Source organism: Passer domesticus, chromosome 1, assembly GCF_036417665.1.
Source record: "Passer domesticus isolate bPasDom1 chromosome 1, bPasDom1.hap1, whole genome shotgun sequence".
Lineage (NCBI taxonomy): Eukaryota > Metazoa > Chordata > Aves > Passeriformes > Passeridae > Passer > Passer domesticus.
Window position 1 is genome coordinate 10406706 of NC_087474.1, and position 7265 is coordinate 10413970.

The 7265-nt window shown below is 36.5% G+C and overlaps 1 long non-coding RNA gene across 2 annotated transcripts; it reads left to right on the forward strand.

Moving 5' to 3' along the window:
* Window positions 1–377: 377 nt before the first annotated feature.
* On the forward strand, window positions 378–5751 carry LOC135286988 (uncharacterized). 2 transcript variants are annotated; one of them, XR_010350925.1, is made up of 3 exons: window positions 378–447; window positions 1545–1701; window positions 4953–5751. It is a non-coding gene; the product is annotated as an uncharacterized LOC135286988 (long non-coding RNA). The 2 variants fall into 2 exon arrangements; XR_010350924.1 differs by lacking the exon at window positions 378–447 and adding an exon at window positions 1075–1455.
* The last annotated feature ends 1514 nt before the right edge of the window (window positions 5752–7265 follow it).

Genomic DNA, 7265 nt, shown 5'->3' on the forward strand with positions numbered 1-7265 from the left:
GTCTATATTGTTACAGAAATTGTACAATTGTAAAACAGAAATGATTAATTTATTTTTTGGGCTAAATGCACATATATCAGTCAACAGCTAGAGATTTCATGAGAATGATGTCACTATTGCTAGAAAAATGTCATGGAAAGTGTAGATGAGAGGTGTCCCTCTCACACATAGCATAGTGTTCCATTGCATTTCTGGGCATTTTTGGCAAAACTAAATCAAAGACTCTTGATAAAATCCTTCCAGCTATGCTCTGGTGGAAAACATACATATATTCCTGGATAAGGTCAGACCTGAATGAGAAGCTTATTAATTATTTCTGGAAAAAACTGTGAATAAAGGTGTTAAATGGAAATATGATCTGTATTTTCCATGTGCATGTATATGATGAAGATACCAAATGGACTAGCATTCCTACCACTGAGTACCCTTAAGAGACATGCTGACAAGGTGGGTAAAATATGTGTAACTTCTTGTTTCATGGAAATGCTTCTTCAGCCTCTCAGCTCATTTTAGTGTGGATTTAACAATAGGAACATATTCAAATGACCCTTGTTTGCCTTAAGAATGTATGAGCTGTCTGGTACTTGTGAAGCTATATTAAACACAGAGTTGTGCTTGGTAAGGTGCTATAAAACAAACCATTTATTTTATTGGTACCTATTTCAATAATACTCACGTATACACCTGGCAATAAAGTAAATCCGTAGCTACAAAAGATAGTAAAATTTCTTAGTTTCAGTAATTCAATTTATTATTTCAGAATTTAGCAAAAGTCCTATGTTTATCAGAAAAAATTCAAGTGCCAGTGTAATAAGTGAAAGAATACAGTGAGGCTACTATACTATTTGCCAACAGCAAATAATCTCAGTTACATAAGAGTTGTGAAATTATCACTTTCAGTTTCAAATGTAACTAAACCACAGTGATGTTAATAAGCCTCTTCCCACTTTATTGGGATGAATTGCACCTATTTGCCTTTGAGTACACAATAAACTGTTATGTAAAGGTTTAACTCAGCCTTATCCAATCACTTTGATGAACACAGAGTGGCTACATCATTCTTTTGCTTCAGTCTCCGATATCTGCTTTACACGGGTGAAAACAAATTCTTGCACCAAGAGAGCAGTTATGAGTAATTATTTTGATAATTTTCAGGATATAACTGATTAAGTGGAGAAAATATATTCCCTTATAGCTAGAAGTGGTGCCAACAACTTATTCCATAAAATTATGTCCAGTATATAGCATCTAAGCTGGTTGGTTGAATTCTATTATAATAAGAGAAATATGTTAGAAATGGCACATAAAAATCTCTGGACTGTGTAACTATTCTGTCAAGGCAACAGAATATCTTTTGAAATCTAAGGTGACAGAGTTTGATACATGAAGATTCATATTCATAAAAGATTTTTAGGCAAAATAGACAACAGGAATGGATCAGTATATTCTGTCAGGGTAAGGCAGACCAAGCAGATGTTGTTTTGACTTTTCCAGTGATTCTTGAAATTAACAAGTTAGTTACTTAACTTTTGCTGTCATTTCAGATAATGGCTGAGTCATGTACAGTGCAGCATTACTGTCAAAGATTGCTTGCACTGTCTACTTGTTCTATAGCAAGTGAAAATCTGTTTGAAAATATATGGACGAAAGGAGAGAGTGAAACAGAAGGCCTGAATTTCTGTTGAAACACTACAGCATATGGTAAATATAAAACATTTCATATTTGCATTAGACTTAGAGTGAGCATCTCTCTTGGTTAGAAACATAAAGACATTTTATTTAAAGACAAATATAAGGAACTATTGGTACTTAAATATGAGTGCTTTTCTACTTGTTGTAAATGGAAAATATTATACTTTGTAGCAGAAATAGTTATGGTGTATATGAGACACTGTAGAGCAATATTGTGATAAGGGATCTGTGGGTCCTGGTCCATGGCAAGTTGAACACAAATCAGCCTTGCCCTGGCAGCCTGGGGCCATCAGAGTCAGTATGGCCAGCTGGGAAAGGGAGGGATTGTCCTGCTCTGCTCTGGGCTGGGGAGGCCTCACCTTCTATATTGTGTGCAGTTTTGGGCTCCACAGTCTAAAAAAGACATTAAACTATGAGAGAGTGTCCCAAGGAGGCAGCAAAGATGCTGAAGGGCCTTGAGGAGAAGCTGTGTGAGGAGTGGCTGAGGTCACTTGTTCTGTTCAGCCTGGAGAAGAGGAGGCTGAGGGGAGACCTCACTGCAGTCACAGCTCCCTGTGAGGGGCAGAGGAGGGGCAGGCACTGATCTCTGCTCTGTGGTGACAGTGACAGGACCCGAGGGAATGGCCTGAAGTTGTGTCAGGGCAGGTTTAGGTTGGATTTAAGAAAAAAAGCCTTTTTCCCCAGAGGGTGGTTGGGCACTGGAACCGGCTCCCCAGGGCAGTGGTCACAGTGCCTAATGGGGTTCAAGAAACGTTTGGACAATGGTCTTGGGCATTTGATGTGGTTTTTTGGATTGTCCTGTGCAGGGCCAAGCTTGCTCTCAGTGATTCTTGTGGGTCCTTTCTATAATTTCCTGATATATTTAATCTTTCATCAATGCTTTTTTTTCTGTAAATGTTCTTCCTCACATGGTATGTCCGATGTTGAGACAATGTATTTGCACAGGCAAATCTCATATATAAATTTCAGCTTGCAAATTAAAATTTGAGCTTTGTGATTTTTTTTATTAAAATACTAGATTTCTTCAAGCAGAGTTATAGGCTTTAAACAGGCTTTGATTAATGGTAACTATGCTTAATTTCTTCTCAGTGGATTCAGAGGATCAGCATGCCTTTACTCATGAAACAAAAGACAGTGCCTTAAAATGGAGATGTCTCACCCTAATTATACCAATCTTATTCTATTCAGAAGTTATACAAATTGCAACAACTAAAGAATTTCAGCAGATAGTAAAATCAGATTCTTAATTTTACTGTGAGTCATGAGGATTTAACATTTTGCAGCTTTGGACCTGAAATAAGACATCTTAATTATCTTAACAGTTTCACACATAAAATGATTTATATGCCACCTCCTACCCCTCAACCTGGGGTTTCCTTCCACTTAATTAAATTTCCAGATATTCATATATGATTCATATATTCACAGACTTCATATATGCTGTACTCTATTACCTTCATAGACTATATTCTTCTCTATATATCATATCCCTTTTTTTTTGTATAAATGTTGTTAATGAAGGGATTTGTGTCTCTATTTGAAGTTTTAGAGAATATAATCATCTTGTCTGTTTTCTTTGGGTTTGTTTTGTTGTTGTCTATTTGATTGTTTTGTTTTTGTTTTTAACAGTATTTCTTATTATGCAAGCAATTTCTGTGTTAAATTTGAAAAAAACCTTAAAGTTGTGATGGGTAGGGAGTTAAAATAAACCCAAATCCTCTGAGAAGGGCTACTATAATAACTCAGGGTGTCAAAAGGTAAGCTATCTGCAGCTGGAGACCCAAATCTCAGTAGAATAGGAAAACTGAAATAAACTTCCCACAAAATGCTATAATAACATTTCTGAACACAAAGCCATATTCCACCTTCAGAGAAAAGCAAAATATTTTCTACAGATAGCAAAAACTGGAATTTTTTCTTCAAAATATTGAAACATACACACATATGGACTCTCAAAGATCAGCACTGAAAAACACTTCTGAAAGGGAATTTGAAAGTTCCTTAGTAAAGTCGGAAATTCTGCAGCACCTCCTGCAGGGTTATGGAGTTGATGGGTCTTTAGCAGCCTCCTGTGTTTTCACTTATAGGAAATTTCAACACACACTAAGATGTTTAAAACATCTTGTTAGGCAATTTTGCAGAGAGCCCCATGGGGCTGACTAATGCAGCTCAGTCCAGGCAGGTTATATGATTATACTGGGATTTTCAAGTGTCCAGTCATGAGCAGAACTCAAAAGATAATGTCAGAATTTACCCTTGGCTTTGGGAAAAATGAAGTTTAGTGACTCTAAGATGCTGTTTGAAGGCGAAGGATTTATTTTTCGTCTGTAGACTCACAAATGCCAGCAGATAGAGGAATACAGAAAATGAAAGTACTTTTATGTTAGTGTGATAATATCAAAGGTATTAGCCCCTTATAGAAAGTTCTCTTATAAAAAAAAGTGTGATATCTGGAATTTTGTAAATAAATTTTTACCTGTGCATTTGAATCTGGCTTAATTTAACCAGTCTCTGAAGGAGCAAAATCTGTCATTTTCCTGAAACAAAACTCAACTCTTGCCTGCAAAATGTTCTAGCAGTGCATTCTGCCTAAAAGCCAAAATACTAATGGTTATACCCTCCAAAATTATGAATGAACTCCTGGTCCAAATTATGTCTTTCCCTTTTACTTTGCAATAAATTAAATATATTTCTAAATAATTATTCATATGGGGACTGTAATCACTGAGCACCTAAATTACTCAGAAAGCAAGACCTGCTGGTATCCATTTCGCTGAAAACACCTGGCAGGGCAAAAATATACTACAAGACATGTCAATTGCATGACAAGTCAGTTTTCTTACTGAAAAGAGTTTTCATAATCAGGAAGTCCCTTAGAAAATTTGTTTTACGTTTAAACCCTACTCGAGACTACCTGTTCAGATGATATTTTATACTGAGATCTAGAAGCTGTTAATAAAATGCATAATAGTTTCTTCTGGTACAAAAATTGTTGACAGAACGTTGTACAGAGAAATTGTATAATGTTGTTGCAAGCTGAAAATGATCAGAAAATTCCTGTTGAAAAACACTAGGGAATAATTTTTAAGCTATAGTTACTTAATAGTTATTACTTTACAAGCTTTAAGCAGTGCTCAATAAAGTATTCTGATGTTTACTGTAGTTTTCTATACTCTTGCTGCTTTTATCTTTTTCCTCAGATTTTTAAATATAAGCTAAAATACTAATGGAGTGTGAATCTATGCCTCTCTCCATTTCAGGGAAACTACAAGACATCAAAGGCAGGACTGGAACTTCAGCAGCTGGGTCACTGGCTCTGTCTTTTGTTTCTGAAGGTGGAATCCTGACATCAGCTGAGTTTTCAAAGATGGTTTTCAGCACACATTCCTTGCTTGTGACTCTAAATTATGAAATATTTGTCTGAATTTTTTCTATTGCACATGAAAATATACAGAATAGATATCATATTGGACTGAATTTTTGAGCACTAATTTTATCATAATCCAGCAGTTTGCATTGCTGTTACAGACAGGTAGTGGTTGTAGGCAAACAAAACTGTCTCAAGGTACTTGCTGCACCTTTTGATGACTACCAGCAGTTTTGGAAATATACTGCTCATGCATTTTAATGCATTTTGGTGACATATTTGTTGTAGGAAGGTCCACACTGAAGGAGTTCATGAAGGGCCATCTCCTGTGGCTGGCACCCCACAGTGAACAGGGAAGCAGGGTGAGGAGGAAGGAGCATCAGAAACAATGTACATTGAACAGGCTGCAATCCCCATTCTCCACACCCCTGTGCTTCCCCTGGGGGAGAAGAGAGAAGAATTGGGAGTGAAAATGAGCCTGAGAAGAGAGATGGGCTGGTTTCGTTTGGGATGGAGACTGTTTTCTTCATAGAAGCTCTTATGGTGCTGCATTTTTTCAACAGACCTTTGTTTTACCTACAGCTGAGCATCAGGGAATTTCCTGCCTCCCACTCTGCCCCACTTGTGAGGAGGCTGGGGGTGCACAAGAGGCTGGGAGGTGACACAGTGGGGACAGCTGACCCCAGCAGACCCAAGGGATATCCCACACCATGTGTCCTGCTCAGTGCAGAAACCCGGGAGAGGGAGGAATGTTCAGTGGGATGTCATTTATCTTCCATCATCAGTGTTACACGGAAGGAGCCCTGCTTTCTTGGGGACAGCTGCTGCCACATAAAAGCAATGAATAAATTCTTTTTTTCCCTTGTTTGCGTGCATGACTTTTGTTTTATCTATTAAACCGTCATTTTCTGAACAACCCATAAATTTTCTCCCTCTTAGTCTTCCAATTCTTTTCCCAATCCCACTCAAGGAAGTGGGATTAGCAAATTAGTGGTTGTGTGTGGTTAAGATGATGGCTGGGGTTAAACCACAAAGGGTGGAATAATGGAGGATGGTATTAGATCTGTTCTTATTTTTTATTAACCTACTCTGTTTAACTGACAATAAATTTAATAAATTTCACCAACTCAGGCTTGTTTTACCCATAATGGTAATTCATAAGTGATCTCCCCATCTTTATCTTGACCCGCAAGGAGATTTTTGTCTTATTTTCCTCCCCTCATCCAGTTGAGATGGATAAGTGATTCCAGTGCTTTTTCCCCATTGTACAAATCTAACTCAAAGATAACTGGTTCACTGGGTTTGTTTTTTTTTGTGTGGTTTTTTTTTGTTTGTTTGATTTTTTTTAATTTTGTTTGGGTTTTTATTATTTGTTTTGTTTGGTTTGGATTTTTTTCTTATAATTTTAAAATTCAGGCTATCACTTATAGGTTATCTCCACTCCACAGACTAATATTTCTGTTAAACTATTCTTCTTTGAACTTCATAAAATAATGATTCAGTCATTTAGGTTAATTTAACTAGAATGACAGAAAATTAAAAATTCAAAGTAAAAAAAGTGATAGAAATTGCCTAGGTAGATTTACCTCAAGTGAAGAGAAACTTAAATGAAAGGTCCATGTTAAGGTGACATCAAAGAAAGTGTCTCCATTTTTGACAGGTGAAACTGTTATCAACCCCTTTTATTGATAATATCAGGATTGCTTTATTTCCAGACTTTAGAGTTATCAGATAATTTCACAGCCTTCACATTCCCTAGGCTGTATTCAGCTTGACTTTTTGTACCTTTCATCTCTCTAAGGCACATTTTATCATAACTCTCTTTGCTATCTAAATGTGAGAAAAAGAAATTTTGAAGAATACTGTTTGGTGTTGAAATAATGAAAAAACCAAAAAAGAGTCATTTTCTTATTGCCCTGGTGATGTGATACCCTGACAATTCAGTTTGTTACCCAATAAATAAGAAAAAATGCAACATACAACTGGACAAAATCTAACATTTTTGTTTTTCAAAGGGAGATGTCACTGATGTGTCTATCTATACAGCTGTTTTTTGGAAACTTTCTAAGATGATTAATCTGTAAAATATACTTTGGGAAAGCTGTGACACTTCCTTTCTTCAGACTGCTTTGAAGCATAAGCTGAACTGCTCACTAGAAAAGGCAAACTTTGAATAAAATGTTATTCCTGGATGCATAGTTGCACC